Source organism: Vulpes lagopus, chromosome 17, assembly GCF_018345385.1.
Source record: "Vulpes lagopus strain Blue_001 chromosome 17, ASM1834538v1, whole genome shotgun sequence".
Classification (NCBI taxonomy): domain Eukaryota; kingdom Metazoa; phylum Chordata; class Mammalia; order Carnivora; family Canidae; genus Vulpes; species Vulpes lagopus.
The window spans coordinates 27,224,704-27,246,237 of record NC_054840.1 but is presented as its reverse complement, the minus strand read 5'-3'; the positions used below and the strand labels follow the sequence as shown (position 1 = coordinate 27,246,237).

General features: G+C 41.3%; 1 pseudogene; it reads right to left on the bottom strand.

The window, feature by feature from the left end:
• Window positions 1-14,722: 14,722 nt before the first annotated feature.
• On the bottom strand, window positions 14,723-14,997 carry LOC121477247 (annotated as a pseudogene).
• Window positions 14,998-21,534: the final 6,537 nt, after the last annotated feature.

Genomic DNA, 21,534 nt, shown 5'->3' with positions numbered 1-21,534 from the left:
TATTAAGCATCAGTTTGTTCTCTATAGTTAAGAGTCTCTTTCTTGGTTTGCCTTTCTCTTTTTTCTCCCATGATCATTTGTTTTGTTTCTTAAACTCACTGTGATTACTTTCAGTTTCAATTTTCAGGTTGGGCAGTAGAAGGAAGTGAGTTTGAATCCCAGTTTAGCAGCTTAAGTGACCAGTGCTCCACTGCGTACTAGCAGAGTAACATTATGCAAGCTGATCAATCTCTCTGAAAATCATCTTTTATACTGGCACACTGGATGAAAACAAAGTGCTTCCTAGACAAAAAAATGAATTGAGAAAATGAGTTAAAGCGCCTGGGTTGGCCACATGATAGGTCCATGGAAAATGATAATACTGGTTGTTATTAGTATGATGAGATGGCATCTTCATCTGTGAGGAATGCTCATATAGTGGCAGGACGGATAAAGTCCTGAATACACATATGTGCTCGCTGTGCTTTGGTATTACGCATGAAGGCAGAAACGATGAAGCCTGTGTGAAGAGGATACGATCAGGGGAGGTTTCTTTTCTTTTCTTTCCTTTCCTTTTTTGAAGATTTCAAAACGAAAAATCTATAAATGAAGATTTCATTTATAGTGAGAGAGAGAGAACACAAGCAGGGGCAGAGGGAGAGGGAGAAGTAGGCTTCCTTCTAAGTAGGAAGCCCAAGACCCTGGGACCATGACCTGAGTTGAAGGCAGATGCTTAACTGGCTCGGCAACCCAGGTGCCCCACCATCGGGAGGTTTCAAAGAGATATTTGCACCTCACCTTGAAAGATGGTTAGAAATTCTCCAGGAGAAAAGGGGGAGAGGGTGGCCCAGGTGGAGGAGGAAGCACAAAGAGGGCATAAGGGTGCAAAGGATGATGCTTGGGCAGGAACGTTGCCCTGTGTCTTGAGTGGAATATGGTCCCCTGGTTAAGAATGGTGGGAGATGAGGTGGAAGGGCACTGCTCTTCCATACTGGAGATGGCTTTGTATGTGCAATGCCACTGGTCTTGGCTTCTTGAGCAAGAGACAGACAATGCAGCTATGCTAGATAGCCTCCATTTGCTTCTCCAGATTTATCCTTCACTTACTTTCATCTGCTCAAGAGCTATGGGGCTGACATGTTGTAGACCTCCCTTGATCCCTGGCTTCCAGTAGGACAGGCCAATGGGACACAGGGAAGAAATCAGAAGGAAGAAAACTGAGATTAGGGTATTTATTCCCTTGATGGAAGTCATGGCACCTGTCAGTTGGCTTTCCCACACAGCTGTCTACAAATACTCCTTTTATTACCCCTCCCTAAATTACCAAGTCTGAGATATGAACTGTTTTGTGCCAGGACCTTGACTGATACATAATTTAAATAAGTAATAAAAATCAGTGTGTTGGGCGCCTGGGTGGCTCAGTGGTTGAGCATCTGCTTTTGCCTCAGGTCATGATCCTGAGGTCCTGGGATTGGGTCTCACATGGGGCTCCCCACGGGGAACTTGCTTCTCCCTCTGCCTATGTCTCTGCCTCTGTCTCTGTGTCTCTCAGGAATAAATAAATAAAATCTTAATAAAAAAAATCATTGTGTTAGTGGGAGAGGACTAAGGCAGAGAGACCGTGGCACTAATACCAAAAGACTATGAAATTCCAGGCATATAATTTACACAAGGATTAACGGCTTGTCCGTTCTTTTGTGGCTGCTAGTCTAGAACAACATGGAGACATGGTATGGCTTTTTGGAAAATGTCCCCTTATCTCTAAGCAGGAACGAGGACATGACTGACTCATGACCTGATTGAAGGGTGACACCGTGAAATGCTGTTCCCCATCTCCACGGGTGGATAGGCTTCAGGAGAAAGACCTTGAGATAAGCTGTCTCATGTCAAGATTGTTTTTATTAGGATAACTACCAAGACAGACAAAAGGTATAGTGGTTGTGGTGACTAAGGTGGCAGATTATGAAGAAAACCTTCCCTCTTCTAGGTCTGCTTTTCCTCTGCAAGGAGCCAACAGAGCTTCTGTTCTCCACCTCCACTCTTTACCTTACCCCAGGTATGAAGGAACAACCTGCTCCCTCTCCTCCACTCCTGTCCATCTTGTGCCATGGGAAGGATGGGATGGAACCATTTGCTTTTTGTGCCCCCCCCCCAGGGGTTTGAATGCTGGGCCTCAGCTTTAATTATGAAATAAAAACATGCATTTTCTATTTCTATTTCTATCTAAGAAATTTAGACAGTGGTGAGGAAGAGGAGGAGGGGGAGATGGGGTGAGGATGTGAGGGTAGATAGGACTAAGTGACTTCTGCTGAGCAGTAATTGCAGTGGAGAGTAGAAGACCGTTCTCAGACCTCTGAGGCATAGCTGGAAGCATTTCATTCAATAATCATTTCCGATTGAGAGCTGTGTATGCAGGGCACTGCTGGGCTTTGGGGAAATGCAAAGCGGAATGGAGGGAGGATAATGTGGGGTGAGGATGAGACCCACACACACATATGTGAGGAGATGAAGGAGCTGGGATGGGGTTTAGAAGACAAAGAGATGAGATTGGGTTGTGGAAACTGGACCAGAGAGACAATATTTGAATTGGATCTTGAAAGGTGGGCAGACATGGAAGTATCAGGGGGTTTCTGGGTTCTTCTTCATCCTTGCCACCTCCCTTGCCCTTTCCCCCAAAGCAAGGAATCTGCTTCATTTCGTGTAGAGGACAATTTCAAATATTTGACGAATAAGCATTGTGCAAATAAAATTTATCCAGGAGACGCTTCGAGATAGATGTGGTTAGCACAAATTGTATTTTGCATCTGCTACCTTCATCATCACCTCAGCCACACCAGCAGTAAATTAATATGTGCTTCTAATTACAGAACTAATACACAAATACTTTTTGATCTCAAAAGAATTGAACCATTTTAGTCATAACAGAGGTTCCCTTTGAAATTGCCACCCCCGAGCCCATATTTACTTCTAGAAATACATTGTTCCGTGTGTGGGTCTGTGGTTACATAATGGCGTCATACGGTGTGTTCGTTCTGCAGTCTGCATTTATCACTCTCTATACCTCGAAGCTCATTCCCAGTTGCTTCACAGAGATCTACCCTCATTCTTTTTAATCCTGCCCAGCATTTGTTTGTTTCTAGAGATAGTTTTGGAAACACCTTTCATAAGTTTTTCAGAAACATTCCTGATGACAAAAATCACCCAGGCCTATTCATAGCCTTCCCCAGGAGAATCTGTTTCTGTAGGACTGGGAAGGGGGTTGAAGAAATTATTTTCAACCGATATCCCAGGTGATTTTAATTTGCAGTAAGTTTGGAAACACTCTCATGGTTGATTTAATTATTTCCCTATCACAGGGCATTTCGGTAGTTTGATTTTTTGTGTGTGACAAATAATGGTGCAGTGCATATCCTTGTGCCTTCTTTCTCATGCATGTGTATCTTTCTGAGGTTGATAATGAGAAATGGAACTGATGGATCACGTGGTATGTGCATTTTAACGTTATACTAGGTACTGCCAAATTGCCTCCTAATGCAGCCGCAGTAACCTTTGGTTCCATCACTGACTCAACATTATTCTTCTCAGTATATCAAAAAGATGAATTATGTCCGATCTTTCATCATGTCCTAACATCAAGCTGTACCAGAACTCATTATTATACCTCTCCTCATCTGTTCTTTCCTATTCCGGTAAAGATAACTAACGCTCACTCAGACACTTGGAGGTTCCTGGCTGGCTCCAGTTGGCGGAGTGTGCAACTCTTGATCTTGGGGACGTGAGTTTAAGCCTCATGTTGGGTATAGAGATTACTAAAAAATAAATAGAAAGAAAGAAAGAAAGAAAGAAAGAAAAGAGCGAGCAAGCTTACCCAGATACTTAAGCCAGAAATCTGGAAGGCTTCTTAGATTCATATTACTTCTCACCCCTCAGCACTAATTGATCACAAAGATGTAGCCTATTTTATCACTTTAATATCTAAAGACTCTGCCATGTCTACCATCACTACATTATTTAATTCTGGCTCTTTTTTTTTTTTTTTACTTTAGGCAATGTAATAAACTCCTCATGAGTCTCTCTGCTCCTCCTTCCATAACCCCCTAATATTCATACATATTAATTATATCAGCACACTGATTACAACTTTTTTTTAAAAAGATTTTATTTATTTATTTGAGAGAGAGAGAGAGAGAGAGCACATGAGTTGGCGGAGGGGGTGGTTTACAGAGAGAGAGAGAGAGAAGAAGAAGACTCTTTCCTGAGCAGAGAGCCCAACACAGGGCTCGACCCCAGGACCCTGAGATCATAACCTGAGCCGAAGGCAGATGCTTAACCGACTGAGCCACCCAGGAGCCCCCTGATTACAACTCTTTAATGCCTACCAATTACCACCAAAATCAACTTTAGACTTAAGAATTTTCAAAGAATACAAAATTAAGCAACCACTTTTTGTCCAATTTTTATCAATATCCTGCTTGATAGAAATGTTACTTATGAAGAGTTGTTTGAAGGACAGGTAGCCTGTCTATTTTTCTAGCTATTCTAGATTTTATTCATCAAAAACCATAAGCAATCCCTAGTCGATACTGTTATAATTCCTTGGAGATAGCTTCCTATGAGTTACTATTTGCTTTGTGTATTTTCCTTTTAAGAAGCAGGGCAAAAAACTCTCTATATTCTCAAAATCTAGAACAATGTTTTATTTACATAAACATATATGTATATATATTATACACACACACACATTAAATTGAAACCAATAGGAAAAATCCAAACTCAATCATCCACCCTAGGACGTCTCTTCTGGTTATTTTTACCTACTATCCATTACGTAACCCCAGACCTACTTACTCTTCCCTGCATGATCCAACCTTTGTTATGCCTCTGTGCTATATCCTCTGCTTGGACTCCTTCCCCCGCCTCCCTTCTTGTCAAGCTGAGGACTCTAATTTAGCCAAAAGACCAACTCAAAGTCACTCCAGGTAAGCTGAGTTGCTCCTTCCTCTGTGCTCCCATAACACATGATCTATCAATCAGTGCTTCTCACGTGGCTTTGCAGTTACTTGCTTTTATGTCAATCCCGTCCTCTAGAATGTGTGTTTCTCTAAGTCAGGGTATATGTCTTCTTCATCTTTATATCCCTCATACTGCCTAAGAGAAGTATGGAACTTCACACCATAGTTGTTTAATAAGTATTCATGGAATAAATGAATGGGTAGCCCTGGGCTTTTTGATATGAAAAGAGACAACTCCTTTTAATCTTCCTTCCATCCAGTGCAGGAACCTGGTGCCCCTGACATGGCCATGATCGCCCAAATGGATGTAACTGTTATGGACAGCTGTGATTGCAAGAAAGAGAAATTTTTTTTTTTAGACTTTATTTACTTATTCATGAGAGACACACAGAGAGAGGCAGAGACATAGGCAGAGGGAGAAGCAGTCTCCTCCCAGCGAGCCCGATGCGGGACTGGATTCCCAAACTCGGGGATCATGACCTGAACCCAAGGCAGACCCTCAACCCAGCCATCCCAAGAAGTCTTGAACTATGAAGGACATTTGCCCCCTGCCTTTGGGACAGAATGTATATGTCTGGACCTCTGTGGCCAGAGGACACAGCCGGCCAGGTCTCAGGTTCTCGTTCTGCCCAAGAGCCTGGCTTGCTGGGCTGGGGAGGTTTGGATATACTACATATTTTTTCTTCTGACAGTACCACCTCTTCCTACGGAAGGCTCAAAAACCTTGGAAATGAAGTCATTCCACAAAGGGACAGTTTGCTCCGTTTGTTTTGAATACATCACAGACAGATATACTAAATTCCATTAAAATAGACAGGATTTTTTTTCTTTAGCATCAAAGAAGTTGGCAGATATTTTCCCTCATAAGGTGAAGTTGTGTCTACTGAGCAGTGAGATAACATGTCTTTGGTTTTTGTCCCGTGTGTGAGATAAATGTCATAATATGTATTTTGAAACAGAAAGCAGATTTAAAAAAGCAAGCAAGTAAATCGAGGACCCATCACAAGGCGTACAACGGAATGAGGAACAGCTGGGTATAGAAAGAAGGAACTCTTCATTAGTGCTTATTAGCAGTCCCATGGGTATGGTAAGAGCATAATAAAGCAGCAGTTTTGCCTGGACCCCGTGGAGGGGATGGGGACGCAAGGGAAAAGGGAGGGTGGTCCTGCTGCCTGGAAAAGCCTTACCCCCGACTTTGGGTGAAGGCTTCCCAGGAGGCCTTAATTAACCATCAAGGAGTTCCATGCAGGGATTTTTACAGTTTTAATAATGATTTTTACATTTAGGGTTTTTCTTGATTTTGGAGTCTGAGTTTCTGTTAGGATTAAGTTGGTCACAAATTGTGTTACTTTCATTGCACCTGGCTAACAGGAAAAAAGCATTAGTAGACCTGATGCCTAAGAGACATGCTGGCACTGTGCAAAGGTGTAGGAGTCCCACAGCCAGCTGTGGAAGGAGGATTCATAGAAAAGCAGTGAGAAATTGGGTCATCACCTAGCACCCAGAGTGGCCTGGGCTTGGGGACCAATGAGATCCACTAACACGTGTGCCTTAAAGAGCAATGATTTGGTTTCAGCAAAATGTCACCAATTGTCACATTAAATTAGTGTTCACTTGGGGGCCCTTTGCTGACTCGGTTGGAAGAGTGTGCAACTCTTGATCTTGGGGTTGGGATTTCGAGCCTCATGTAGGGTGTAGAGATTACTTAAATAAATAAATGAATAAATAAACAAACTAAAAAAAATAATGTTCACTTGAATTCCATCAATCTGGGATTTGATTTTCATTTAAATTTATTTATTTATTTAAAAAATTTTTTTTAATGTATTTACTCATGAGAAACAGAGAGAGAGAGGCAGAGACATAGGCAGAGGGAGAAGCAGGTTCCTCCCAGGGAGCCTGATGTAGGACTCGATCCCAGGAGCCCAGGATCATGACCTGAGCCTAACGCAGATGCTCAACCACTGAGCCACCAGGTGCCCCCATTTAGATTTATTTTTACTTAGGGTAACTGCGTGATGGGTATTAAGGAGGACACATAATGAGATGAGTACTGGGTGTTATACTATATATTGGCAAATTGCATTTAAATAAAAATTAAAAAAATAAACTGAAATTAACAAAAAAATTATTTTTACTGTATTGTTGCCTAAGTTCTATGTACACAAGGAGTTAATGCCTATATAAATAGTATAATATTTGAATAATATTATAATTAAAATCGTGTGAGTCAACACCGGATCCCTAAGAGTTTGGTGTTTTATTTTTATTTTTTAAAGATTTTATTTATTTATTCAGAAGAGACACAGAGAGAGGCAGAGACACAAGCAGAGGGAGAAGCAGGCTCCATGCAAGGAGCCCGACATGGGACTCGATCCCGAGACTCCAGGATCACGCCCTGGGCCGAAAGCAGATGCTTAACTGCTGAGCCACCCAGGGATCCCCTGAGCCACCCAGGGATCTCCGGTGTTTTATTTCTCCTTTGAGAGGGATCTGTACCTCGTTTAAGATTGAGAAACACTGATTTGAAATCTCCTTCCTCAAACAATTGGACATTGATATAAGTAGATTCCTGCTCTAAGGGCAGAAAAACTCTGGCTGCTAGTGTCCTACATGGTCATGTGAGAGCGTGAGAGCCTTGGACATTTGATGTAGGAGCTGACATGAATTGTCCGATTCAGACAAAGGACTTCACACATTAAACTTCATTTAATTTTCACAACTGCCATTGTCCTGATTTTGCAGACTGGAAACGAATAGGCTTGGAGAGGATAAGGAAGTTAAGCATGGACAGATTTAGGTAAGTGCTACAGTGGGATTCCAACCCAAGTACGTATAGCTCTAAAAGCCAGTTCCAGCCTTTGTTTTTAAATTTTTCATTTTTTTCTATTCCTCTATCAATATTATATATGCCCATGGTTTAAAGAATAAAATGGTTCCCCAAATTTTATAAAGAAATGCAATAGTTCTCTCCCTCTCTGTCCACCACTTTCCCTACCCCCAAGGCAATCACTTTCATGTATCAGTGTTGCTTTTTATACTGACCTCCACTTTTCTATCTAATATGCTAATATTGCTGACTTCTTAATTTTTCAGTTGTAGGTGCTAAGTAATAACTTTTCACTGTAGATGAGGGTTAGCTTTCTTCCCTCCTGCCCCCAGGACACTCTACTACACAAACCACCTTCCGCATCCCCTCTTTCTTCCCGGTTTAAGTATGTCATAATTTTTGTTTGATTCGCCTTAGGGTTGACACTACAATGACCATTCACAGCTGAGTCATTTTGCAAGCCATGATATTGCTTACCTTTCCATTTGGCTTGTTTTCTGTGTGTTTGTTTTATTTTCTTTTAATCGTTTCAGCCTCTACCTTTTGGGATTTATCTTCCCTCGAGATGTGCAGATAAATCACATACCTACCAATTTTATCCCCTGGAGGTTCTCTCCAGGGACATTATGGTTTGCACCAGTTTGGGCTAGTTGCTGTCAGAGATTCCTTTCACCATCACCCGGCAAATTCCCTTCATTCCCCTCTGTGGAATACTGCTTCCTGTATCTGTGATTTTCTTTTGCTGGTTTACTGATCAAATTCCATAGCTTCTTGAAAAAGTATAGGAGAGATAACTGTTGAAAATGTGTAATTCTGGAAATGTCTCCCCCCCCCATCATCATAATGATGAAGTTTTAGTTATGTATAAAGTTCCATATTAAGGCACATCTGGGTGGCTCAGTGGTTGAGCATCTGCCTTCAGCTCAGGGCGTGATCCCGTGTCCTGGGATCGAGTCCCTCATCTGGCTCCCTGCAGGGAGCCTGCTTCTCTCTCTGCCTATGTCTCTGCCTCTTTATCTGTGTCTCTCATGAATAAATAAATAAAATCTTTAAAAATTCAACATTAATAATTATTTTCCTTTAGACTTTTGAGGTCTTTATTGATTTCTAGTTTCCAGTTTTTCTATAAAAACAATCTGAAGATCTCTTGTTGTAAGCTGTTTTTTTCCCTCTCGAAGCTTGTAAGGTCTCATCCCAATGGTATTACATTTTTCTAGAATATGCTTCACTGTGAGTTTGTTTTTATTCTTTTTCCTAGATACTCAGGAAGTCTTCTGAATTAAAAAACTCATGCCTCTATACTAGGAAAATTTAAATATGATTTCACTATATGATAAGTTTCCATCTTCAATTTTATCTGTTCTTTTTGGAACTCCTATTCTTTGAATATTACACCCCCAAGATTATCTTCTATCTTTTCTTTCCTATGTTCTATTTAATTTTTCTTATCTTTAGGTCTTTTTGCTTAATTTTCTGGCACAGTTTTATCTTCCAACACTTCTGTGGTGTTTTTCATATTTTTGATTTCCAATCATTCTTTTTTTGTTTTTTAAATGTTGATTAAAACACAATATTCCATCTTTGTTTCATAATTGTGATATTTTGCGTGATAGTGTTTTTTGTAGTTTCTTTTTCTCATTGTATTATCTTTGTTTCATTCAAATTGCTGTTTTCTGTCCATTTGTTTTGGTCACTGTTTTAATGTTTGAGGTTTTTCCTAGCAACCAGTCTCATCTGTCTGCTCACATCTAAGTGATTGGAGGTTTATCAGTTGAGGTGCACTGGGGGGCCATGTGGCTAGACTTTTAGTTGGGGAAACTCTAGGATAGGTTAATATCTTTAGATTTTTTTTTTAAAAAATGATTTAATTTCCTATTCATGAGACACACAGAGAGAGAAGCAGAGACATAGGCAGAGGGAGAAGCAGGCTCCCTATGGGGAGCCTGATGCAGGACTTGATCCCAGGATCATGACCTGAGCTGAAGGCAGACACTCAACCACTGAACCACCCAGGGGCTCCAGTACCTTTAGATTTATTTTTTTTTTCCTTTTGAGTTGTCAGAGAAGTGCTTCTGTTTTTTGATTAGAGGGTGAAGGCATGGCAGCGTAGTGTAGAGAGAGCACTGGCAGGGTGCACACTGGTGTGGTGTGTGTGGGGAGACTTCAGCATCTGCACTCAGACATCCTTTGACTCTGTACAGTACTCTGTCTTCAGCTGTTCCTGGTCTCTCCCCACTCCAGAGACCCTCTGTTTTACTCTCAGAGAATAAATCTTCAGTCTTGCAGGGAGAGAGAGGAGGGAACTGTTCTCACCCAACTATATAAGGTCGGGGGCGGGGGGAGGGGGTAGGATCTGGAGTCTCCTAAGGGTGGAAAAACAGCCTCAAGTGTATCTTTTCAATAAAAGGCAAATAGTTGTTAAAAGTAGAAAAATTATAAGTAGGCCAAGACAAAAAAATAGAAAATAAAAACCATTCCAAATCTCAGTGTCCAAAGGTAACCACAGCTAACCCTTTGGTATATTTCCTTTTCATCTTTTGACCCGTGTGTGCATTTACATATGTTTGTTTTATTTCTTCAAGCAGAATTGTGGGAATGCAATGAATATTATTTCTTAATTGTTTTCTGTTTACCATAAATCATAAGAGATTTTTCAGGAATGGCTTTAAAAGACTCTTACCAGCTTTTTGTTGGTAAATGCCTTTTGGAATCTAATAAAAAACATGACTGAATTAGTAAGCCAGTCCCTGAATTTAGAGGTCAAATCCGACCGCTGTCCCCATGTGCACCTTGTATCCTTTTAAGTTAGTTAGTAGGGAAACGGAAACATTCAGTGAAAAGAAGTAAAATGGGTGGTAGGACCCACCAAAGGTTTTAGGAAGTGCATTTGGTTGCATTTTTAATTTATTCCTTTTCACTAGCAACACCAAAAGTTGAAAATGTCAGGAGCTGACTGTGAGAGAGAGAAAAAAGGAATTAATTTGTTATCAAAAGCAATAGGATGAGACCTTGCTGCTCAATTCCATTGTTTTGTGGAATTCACTTTGGCAGGTCACGGGCAACTCCCATTGACCTGAAAACCAAACAGGGGACAGCATAGATTGGGCATAAAGGAAATACATGTTTCTTGATCCAGGGGTTGCAGGAGGCAGGTTTTGACTTCTTTCTTCATTTGGGGAATTTGGCCCCTTACAGTTGGCTCCTTCCCCCCTAACCAACTTTGTGCCCCCTTCAAAGAACAAAACCTTGTCTTGCTAATGTGCCTGTGGAAGAACTCACTTTAAGACATTGCAGATTAAATGTCCTTCTGGGTATTAGTCATGTGAAGTATAACGACCTACGTAGGGGATTCAGGCAAATTATATATTCTAACCAGGGCTGTAGGGACCTGCTCCCCCTCATGCCTTGCAGGTTGTTTATTCTCTAAGCAATTGTAGGCAACTTTGTGCTTATAGATAATTGGATTTGCCAGGTATGTCTCCACTGAGGATAAGGTTTATCTCGAATAGTTTTTTTAATAACCAGGAATAAGCGGATAATTATACTTACTAAGGGTCTCAAAAGCATACTGTTCATCATGCAAATTGTCCAAAACTACGGTGATGGTGGTTTTGCACCGTGTCGTGTCTGGACAGTCAGTTGGGATTTGTCAGTCACCTTAGATAATTTGCTAAGACCCTAACCTTTCTTCTTTCCCACATTTTTCTTCCTCTCTCCTTTTCTTTCCTGATCAGTGGTGCTCTGGACCAGCCAATGGAGGATTCTAGGAGCTCAAGCAATTGCCGATACCAAACTGAGCATCTTTTTGAGGTGTGACCTGGCTCAGCTATGAGAATTAAACCTGGCATGATGCATAGAGTACTTAGGAGACAGAATGCTTGGGTTCTAATTCTGACTCATCTTTTCTTATCCTTTTTACTTTGGGCAGGTCTCTTGTGCGCTTTGGATTTGTTTGTTTTGTGATTTTTATTACTTTTGGTGCCACAATCCCTTGAGATGCCTTCATTAATTGGGAAGTGTTTGTTTGTTTGTGTGTTTTAAGTAAGCTCCATGCCCACCGTAGGACTTAAACTTGGCCTTGACATTAAGAGTTGATGCTCTACTGACTGAGTCAGCCAGGTGCCCCAGAAATTGTGTTTTATTCTTTGTCACTTTTATGCCACTAAGTCATGAAGTCAGAACCCAAGTGGTCTTAAGCAGGTTAGTTAATTGCTTTGTGCCTCAGTTTCCTCATCTATACTATGGTGATAATAATAGAAACTACCTCAGAGCTGTAGTGAAGATTCATCCATCCATCTAACCACCCATCCGTTATTAATCCCCTACTATGTTCCAGGCGTTGATTTTCTTCGTGGAGATGATTCATACAAAGTGCTAATACGGTGCCTGGCATGTTAGGAATGCTCACTGCACATCAGCTAACATTACTCTCACAGAGAAACTGCTTCATGCTATTATTAATATTACCACAGATAGAAAACTGCACATCAGCTAACATTACTCTCACAGAGAAACTGCTTCATGCTATTATTAATATTACCACAGATAGAAAATACAGGATTTCTCCAATTGTGTATGAGTTCCTTAATGTGCATGCACAAGAAAGAAATGAAAAATAAAGCAAACATATTCTGTCTCTCCTACCCATCTGTGAGTTCTTCAAAGCTGGCTAAAAGCAATCTTATTAAGGTAAACTTTACCCTCTGCACATTAGAAGGCCCAGCCTTGGTAGGGTCCTAATAAACATGGAGTAAATGAGTGCAAGTGAATGTGACTTCCATTCTTCAGATTGAATTTAGGAGAACAGAATTCCATGTTAACGCAAAAGAAATCTGTGGGAGGGACTCATTTGGAAGAAGGCACCTGTGGGTGGTTGTCAGCACAATGCAAACATTCTTTGCTTTGTCCCCTGCCTCCTTCTTACCATTGGCCCATTTCTCCCTCTGTCTGGGTGTCAAGAAGGTAGAAGTAGAGAAGCCCTTTGCCCCTTTCCCTGCCCTTTCATCCTCCATTTTCCTGGACTCTCGGACGCATTCCATCATGCCCCATGATCTCCCTTTTCAACCACTTGATCAGCATGGACAGCCTCCCACATCCCTGACTTGTTCCCCCATTGCCTCGGTTGGACTAAGCCCCTTGCTCACATTGGCATTCAGGCTTTGTCCCCTAGTTTAAATGATTGCAGTGCTACTTGTGAGCCAATTATCCTGGCTTCGAAGGAAGGAATAAGTAGGAGGAATATTCAAAGAAATCATCAAGTGGAAGAGTTAGAGGTGATGAGGCTGGGAAGGATGAGGAGATAATGATGGCAAGGAGGCAGTGGTGGCGACAATGCTTCTACCAGTTCACACAGAAAAGTTAAAAAACAAAAACAATGTCTGGACCTTTTTATAAAGTTAAATGTCCTTAATTATTTTACTTTGAGATGATGACCTCTCAACAATTATTGTGTAGGCACGTTCTTTCTTTTATGAACAAATGGTAATGAAATAAAGAGTTGGTAAGTTGGTTCATAATTTTATTATTATTTTTTAAATGAAATTGTATTGGTCTGGGAATGCCTGGTAGAGAGGTTGAGAACTCTTAATGGCTTTGGAGTCAGAGTTTAGGCTTAAATGCTTTGTGTCCTTGGGCAAGTGACTTAACCTTCTGGGTTTCAGTTTCCTCATCTGAAAACAGTAAGTGCCTTGCAGAGGTTAAAGATGACAATGAAAGACACATGCTTAGCACCATGTGGAGAACATAAAGCTCACTGTTAGGTTTTATTATTATTAATATAATGATAAAAGGAATTTACTTGTATTTAGGTACTAGCTTCATGTATGGGAGTGGGTTTTAAGTATTGGTAGACTGGCAACAATTTGGGAGGACCAGATTGATTTTTCTTTCTTTTTTTTTTTTTTTTTGAGATTTTATTTATTTATTTGAGAGAGAGAGCAAAAGTGAGGAGGAGGGTCAGAGGGAGAGGGAGAAACAGACTCCCCACTAGGCAGGGAGCCTGACATAGGACTCAGTCCCAGGGCCCTGAGATCATGATCTGAACCAAAGGCAGATGCTCAGCCAACTGAGCCACCCAGGCACCCCTGATTTTTCTCTAGTATAATTGGAAAGGCAATGGACTTGGTGGCAGATCTGTGTTTGCAGCCCAGTTTTGTGATGTGCCAGCAGAGTGACCTTGCGTAGTTGACACTGGAGCCTCATTGTCTCCTCATCTATAAGATGTGGTAATAATGCTAACTATGTAGCATTCTTGGGGGGCACTGTATTCAATAATGGGTAATAGTAATGGTCCAGGATAGTAAATAGGTGTTTGCATAATTAATTTTCACACAACCCTTTAAGGCAGGTTTCATGACTACTCACAGTTTAAATACAAGAAAACTGAGATAATAATGTTGTATGATGTCTAGAGGTAGCTACACTTGGTGTAACCATAGCATGATATAGTTGTCCAATTACTAAGTCATATACTTGAAACTAATGCAACAAAGTGTCAGATATACTTCAATTTTAAAAATAGATAAGTATGAGAAAACTGAGAATAAGGACAAATACCTTGCTCAAGGTAATACAGTAGCAGAGGCCAAATATGAATCCAGACTGTCTTATTTTATTTTATTATTTTATTATTTTCCTCTGACCAGATTTCTTGAACATAACAAAATTCTACATACAAAGTGACCTGGACCTGCTGCTTCAAAACATGATCTTTTTTTAACTAATATTTTGATAAGTCAGGCCACTGAGTGTCAAAAGCAGCTTACTCTAAAATTAATAGAAAAGTGCCCAAATCACACTAAATAAATGGCCTCACTACTGGAACTTTAATAGTTCTACAACATAATTAACGTTGGTAGGATTGAGCCCCTCTGACAGGCTGCTGGAGAACTGATATGAGATGTCAAGAGGCCATTTGGTGCACTGCCACCGTGATGCGTCATGTTTCTGGATCATAATGTTCCCATTATCAGATTCTAGACACACCACAGGAATATCAGTGGGGGCTGAGGTCAGCTTAGCTGCTTGCTGGGCTAAAACAGATATCACCCCAGCGTGCTCAGCAGACAGGGTCCGCCAGCAGCCCAGATCAAGTCCTTGTGAATCTGTGCACAGGACTCCAACAATGGATGGACTCTTCACTGTGTCCTCCAAGGGCTGTTCCAAGGTCACCTCCATTCCAGCTGCTGCCTGCCTAGCCCTGAACCCAGGCTGTCTTTAAAGGCTACCCTCATGGGGCACTTGGGTGGCTCAGCAGTTGAGCATCTGCCTTTGGCTCAGGTCGTGATCTCGGGGTCCTGAGATCAAGTCCCACATTGGGCTCCCCGCATGGAGCCTGCTTCTCCCTCTACCTATATCTCTACCTCTCTCTCTGTGTCTCTCATGAATATATAAATAATTTTTTTTAAAGCCTACTTCCAGGTGCCTGAGTGGCTCACTTGGTGCCTCAGTGGCTCAGTTGGTTAAGCATCTCCCTTAGGCTCAGGTCATGATCTCAGGGTCCTGGGATCAAATCCCGCATCAGACTCCTTGCTCAGTGAGGAGTCTGCTTCTCCCTGTCCTCCTGCCCCCACTCCCCCTACCCCCTCTCCTTTTCTCATGCGATCTCTCTCTCTCCCCCTTCTCTTTCAAATAATTAAAATCTTTAAAATAAAAAAATAAATAAAATAAAGGCTATGACTCCCTTAACTACTAAGCAACACTCTAAGGGATAAAGGTGCCATGTGGAGATGGCATGAAGATGCTTACAAGTGAATTAAATTTGGGAGGAGATGCAGATCACAAAGGTAACAACACCTATGTGGAAAGGAAAGCCTTTTTTTCCGAAGGTGTATTTTCTTAATTTGTAATTTCTGGGCCATAATTTGTTCAATTTTTATATATGCGCATAGTAAGCATCTAATAGCATTTGTTTGCTCAGTCAGTATGGAGTTTGGGATGCGCATACATTCCTAGAATAGGGGACTAAGGCGCCATCCCCACCCTTGGGGAGCAGGCAGTTGTTAGGGGGACAAACACACAATTGCACTGTGTGGAGACAAGCTTTGGAGGCTGCTTCCGTGCCCAGGGTTGGAGCACTGGGCTGGAGGGAAGGGAGTGCAGAGGGGTGGCGGGGAGCTGTCTCCACACAGTTGTCTCCCCAAGTCAGTACAGAAGTTGATGAGGAGTTAGTCACATGACCAGGAGATGAAGAGCCTTCCAGGCCAGAGGTTGCAAACTGGCAGCTCCCTGTCGCTCAGCAGATGTGTTTTGATTATTCACAACTACTTGCCAACATTTAGAAATTGGGAGCTTTCACATGAATAAGGTGATATCTGGCTTCTCTTGAAAAACTGGAAGCTCTAGAGGTCCAGGGCCCACCTTCCTGCCCGACTACATTGCTGGGCCAGGGGGAGGGGACGCTCTGAAGGGACAGCTCTGTAGCATTGTGCCTAGCAACCAACTTTCCTATCCCTCTCTAACACAGGGCCTGAAAAGAAAGGAAACAACATGGGATTTGTCCTGGCAGCTGTTTGTAGTTGCTCGGATATTAAAGTTTCTGACACAGAGCTTCTGAAGAGGGGCCAAGCAAAGTGATTAAAAATTTTAATGGATTTATAAATGGCCAGTTGATTATATTAAATGACAACAGGAGGAATGGCAATAGTAAGAACTATTTCCTTTCTTTTAGGTTGATTTTTCAGCTCAGGTGAGGGGTACCTTAATTTATCGAAAGGCGTAAACGTGAACTTTGTGTACTTTAAAATCACGATGCTTGAGCTTTGTTGCTTTGAAAAGTAGCAAGGCCCAGGCCATATCCCAGGCCAGTGATATCAAACTCAAGCATTCAAATAGTTTTTTTTTTTTTTTTAAACTCTCCAGGGGACCCTGTTGAGCAGGGGTTGTGCAAACCAGAGGTCCAGTGCCTGCCTCTTCCTCTCGGTGTCCTGGAGCCCTGGCTCATCTCCAGTGACTTGCGAGTCAACTGCAACACTGTCTCTCAGGATGTCGATTTTCTAGGCTGCTGGGAAGAAGCTCAGCTGAAAGTCCACACCTGTTTGTAGCTCTGATTCAGAGGAAAGCCCAGTTCTAAATCCTAGGGAAAGACAACTTCTCTGCATGTTGAAGAGGATTGTTGCTTTTTGGCACCCAGAGCATTTTTACCTGAGGGTTCTGAGAATTTAAATAATTGGTACGCTATGACTTTTATGGCTGACAGAAGTGTGGTTTTGCTGATGAGCTGTAAAAACATGTAAGAAATAGGCTTCAGGCTAAAGCTATCTGGAAAGAGAGCGAGTGAGAGAGAGAGAGAGAGGAGGAAGGAAGACAGGCAGACAAAATAAGTAAGGAAGCTAGCTCTCTCATTTTATTCCACGGACTTGTTTAAAACATTTTAATCAGATTTCTTCCTTCGGGATAGCAACTTAGCAAATATGGCCACATTTCCAGATGTTTGGTCCTTTTGGAGTTGTATAAAACTCGGTTAATGTGCACAGAAGATTATTCCAGCATAAACTAAAACAATGTCTCAGAGAAGTGTTTCTGTAAAAAAGAATTGCTGAAAAATATCCCCTATTATCAACACTCAGCCTATAGTTTTGACCAAAGCACTGATTTGTGTAGTCCTCAAGAGGAAATATTAGAGGCAATTGTAGCCTCTGCCTTCATAGAGTAAACCATTGGAACAATACTTTTTGGCCAACATACAAATGGATCATTGACTAAAAATGATGAAAAGTGAAGACTTCCTAAGCTTTTCTTTCCCTCTTAATCATTTTGTGTATTGGAGCTGAAATATCTTTCTGGGAGATTTATTTTTTTAGTTTTTTAAAAATATTTTATTTATCAATTAGAGACACACAGAGGCAGAGACAAAGGCAGAGGGAGAAGCAGGCTCCCTGCAGGATCCGGATGTGGGACTCGATCCCAAGACCCTAGGATCATGACCTCAGCTGAAGGCAGATGCTCAACCACTGAGCCACCCAGATACCCCCTTTCTGGGAGATTTAAAACTGAAAATACATGAGTTACAAATTTAGCAGCTCTAACTTCTCTGCTAAGACAATATTTGGATGAAACTCTTATTTCTTGGGCAGATCGCATACTTGTTCCATACTTGAGGAAAATGAGTCAAGATAATGTCTTACATTGAGGACGCTGGCAGTCACCGACGGAAGAACTTTTGGAGCTAAGCAGAATTGCTTGAGTTGTCTTCAGCTTTAAAAATGATTTTGTTTTAACATATGCTAGCTGAAGCAAAAAAATAATACAGTAGAAGCTATGCGTCTATCAGAGTGACTGACAGAGTGAGATTCTCTAGAAAAATAGATTATTTTCCCTCAAAGAGAGTAAAGTTTTGGTTTTCAAAGTCAATCAGAAAACTAATAATTTGGACAGGAGAGGAATCAACTTCTCTTTTTGAGACAGTATATTTCTAATGATTTTTATGGAGACTATAATAAGGATCAAGAAACAAAAGCTTGATATGGACATGTTTTTAGCTAGCAGATTGAAAAGAAATAATGGCATGAAATAAAGTGGTATTTTTTTTATACTGACAAAGTTCTCATTTCTTTTATATTGTCTGAAAAAAAATCGATAAATGAAAAAAAATCTGTAACAGTTCAGTTCTCCATTACGCTATTTGTGTGTGTGTGTGTGTGTGTGTGTGTGTGGTTAAAACTTTATCAGTTATATTCATATGTATTTTTTTTTATATTTTTGGGAATATTCAGTCTTCCAAATCCTGAGCATTTACAGGTACATATAGTATTAAAATTCAATTTTAAAGATAAGAAAATTTTCTGATATTCAGGTTTTAACACAAAACTTAAAATGTGAGTGTTTATCTTAGCACTGCTATTTCTAAGACTATGGGGGGCAAACAAGAAAACATTGTAAACACTTATATTGGTAAAAACAACAGCATTCTTTGATGAGGAAAGGGGAAACTCCCTCATACATCTGCCTGCCTTATAGTCTTCAATTTCCTTTCCATAAAATGGCCGTGATAGGCTTGCATGAAAAGTAGGTCAGCAGAAGAACGTTCCATATGCAAAGAGCTTCTTTCTCGTTTCTCCTCTAGATGCGGCATCACACCTCGATGTTCAACAGCATACTTTCTGTGTAGTTTCCACAGCATCCTTCCTTAAGGTCTTTGGGGATATGTCTGTCTTCTCTCTCATCCCTGAGAGGAACATGCATTTTCTAAGCCATGATCCTGTTACCCCCATTTTGTTATGTCATGTCATGTCCAGCTCCTTCCCCAGTGGGCTAACCCCAGGCTCATTTGAGGTGTCGTGGACTCCTCAGGGGAGCCCTCCCTAACTGCCCCTCTCTGGGTGGCATCTGGCTCACTGCTCCCTCTCCAGGCTCCCATGTCCCCTGCATCCAGTTGGCATCACAGTCTGTGACCACCTGTTGTCATTTTTTACTACTCCCCTTTCTTTAGACTGTCCATGAAGGCTGTCCTGTTCACTGCTGTATTCACAGCACCCAAAATGGTGCCTGGCAAATAATAGCCCTCAACCAATAGTAGTAGACTGAATAAATAAATGATGGTGCTAAGGGAGAATGCTCAGATAGAGGTGTAACAGAACCATAGCCTAGGAAAATCTTAGAGGAATCTGTTTGGCAGTTGGTTAGCAATGCCAGTTGACCACACAGCTTCCTTCCATGGCAAATAAGTGTGTAGACGTCAGTGGTCTGTAAATTTAGCTTTGGAAGCTACTTCCTTTAAATCTGTCTCTCCCTTTCATCTGCATTAAAGAGCCTCCCTGGATCTATAATAGACAAGAATATAAAAGCATCATTCTCTTTCTCATCCCATCCTGTTTACTCAGCAACCCCAGCCCCCGCCTTCGCCGCGGCCCACATGTTCTCTATTAATAAGAGTTAGGAGAGGCCAACCTCACCCAGCACAGTTTCCCCCCTTTCTTTTCTCCTCAGGGAGGCCTCAGCCAACTGCCAGAACTCATGAGTGAAAGGCCTTGCCTGCTCTTGGGAGCTTCTGGGGGAGGGTGAAGACAAAGGTGATGTCTGGGCCTCCAGTGTCTCTCAGACCCAAATAACCTCAAGTGTTTTCAAACCAGCAAGCAGCTCATTTAAAATTTGGTGATAAGCCATGGTCTGCATTTGGGGAAATTTAGAGGCACATTTTAAGGAGTAAACACATTTACTATGACTGGAAATGGAGCCAAATTCCGTGCCTTTGGAAAAGTCAGGAAAGCAGTCACACCCTGGTGCCTTCTAAGTGAATTAACGTACTGTATTCTGTTTGAGAGTCATTTCTCTCTTCATCTTTAATTCCTGCCCTGAGGAGCCATCTGTACTTGGAGGGTATGTGCACAGGAGAACTCACTGTGGACCGAGGACCTTCGTGCTCAGCCCTCAATGAATGACCCTTTCATACACTGGGGGCTCCCTCTGATTTTCGAGCTCTCTAGAACTAAGTTGGGCGTACCAGCAGAAAGGTTCGCACAAATGTAAAAACAAAAGGCAATGGATAAATTTTCTACGTTCTTTTGGCTGGTGTTGTCGATATGGTGGTTATTTTTTTCACTCATAATTGCCACATATCCAGCCGTGATACAATATTATTCTTCTCAGGATCTCTTGCTTACCTTTGACAAAGACAGATTAAAAGTTCAAGTTATTTTAGGGCTTTGGGAGAGAGACGTTGCGTGAATTCTTCTTTCAGCAGGGGCAAAATCCTAGGGTCCAGGAAGAGTTAATGCCTTTATAAGGTGAATGGTATATTTCTTTCTTACCAAGGCCGAGGCCCAATGCTTGATTTAAAAAAAACAATCAATTAAGTAGCTGGAGTCATGCTGTCCATCAATATGATTGTCAGTCAGCTATACCAATCAATGGGCTTATTTACATTTGAATCTCTTCTTTCTTTTGTATAGAATTTTGGAGACTTTTTCTCTTTTAAGATTTTTACTTTATTATTTTCTTTTATGCATTATATATGCCTATTGTAGAAAAAAAATTAGAAAGTATAAAAAAAAAAAGCATAACGAAGGGAAAAAGCCCACAATGTTACCACCCAGAGACATACAGACACTATTAACATAATGGCCTGTTTCCTTGGAGAATGTTTTCAAGCTTACTTTTTGATTCCTGCCTGCCCTGCTTCAGAAATGCTGTTTTCCTTTTCTCTTTGCGAAGCATTTGTACCAACAAAAGGGAAGCCTTGTGGTGGCCCCATCTGAACGTGCACAAAACCGTCCAGTGACTGGTTCTGGTGTGGCACATAGTAGGCACACAGGAAAAGTTTGTTTACTAAACATGACTGAATATTTCCAGAGAGCCAGTGATCTAGGTCTTGACAAATGGGGCGCTATTCATCAGCTAAACCAGAGATAGGAAATTGAATGCAAGTCGGAGAGAACAACATGGTATAGAAATGTAAGGATGGTTTTTAATAGCTGCTCAGCAGGTAGGATGAAGAAGCTAAATTAAAGAGGATGGGCACTACTGAACTTCTCTTTTCTTGCCAGAACACTTGTAAAGGGTAAACTCTGGGAAGCCATAAGTTCCTAAACTATTCTGAAATCCAAGCTTGTGCCTCTGGTTTCCACATTATGTGTCACCTAAACCTACTCAAAGTTTCCATTAAAGACTGTGAAAATAGCCCTTATTTTACATAGAATAAAATTTGGGGTTCTGAATTTCTAATTCATGCCTCTTATTTAAGTGCCCACACAAAACCTAGCGTTCACTTTTTGTAGC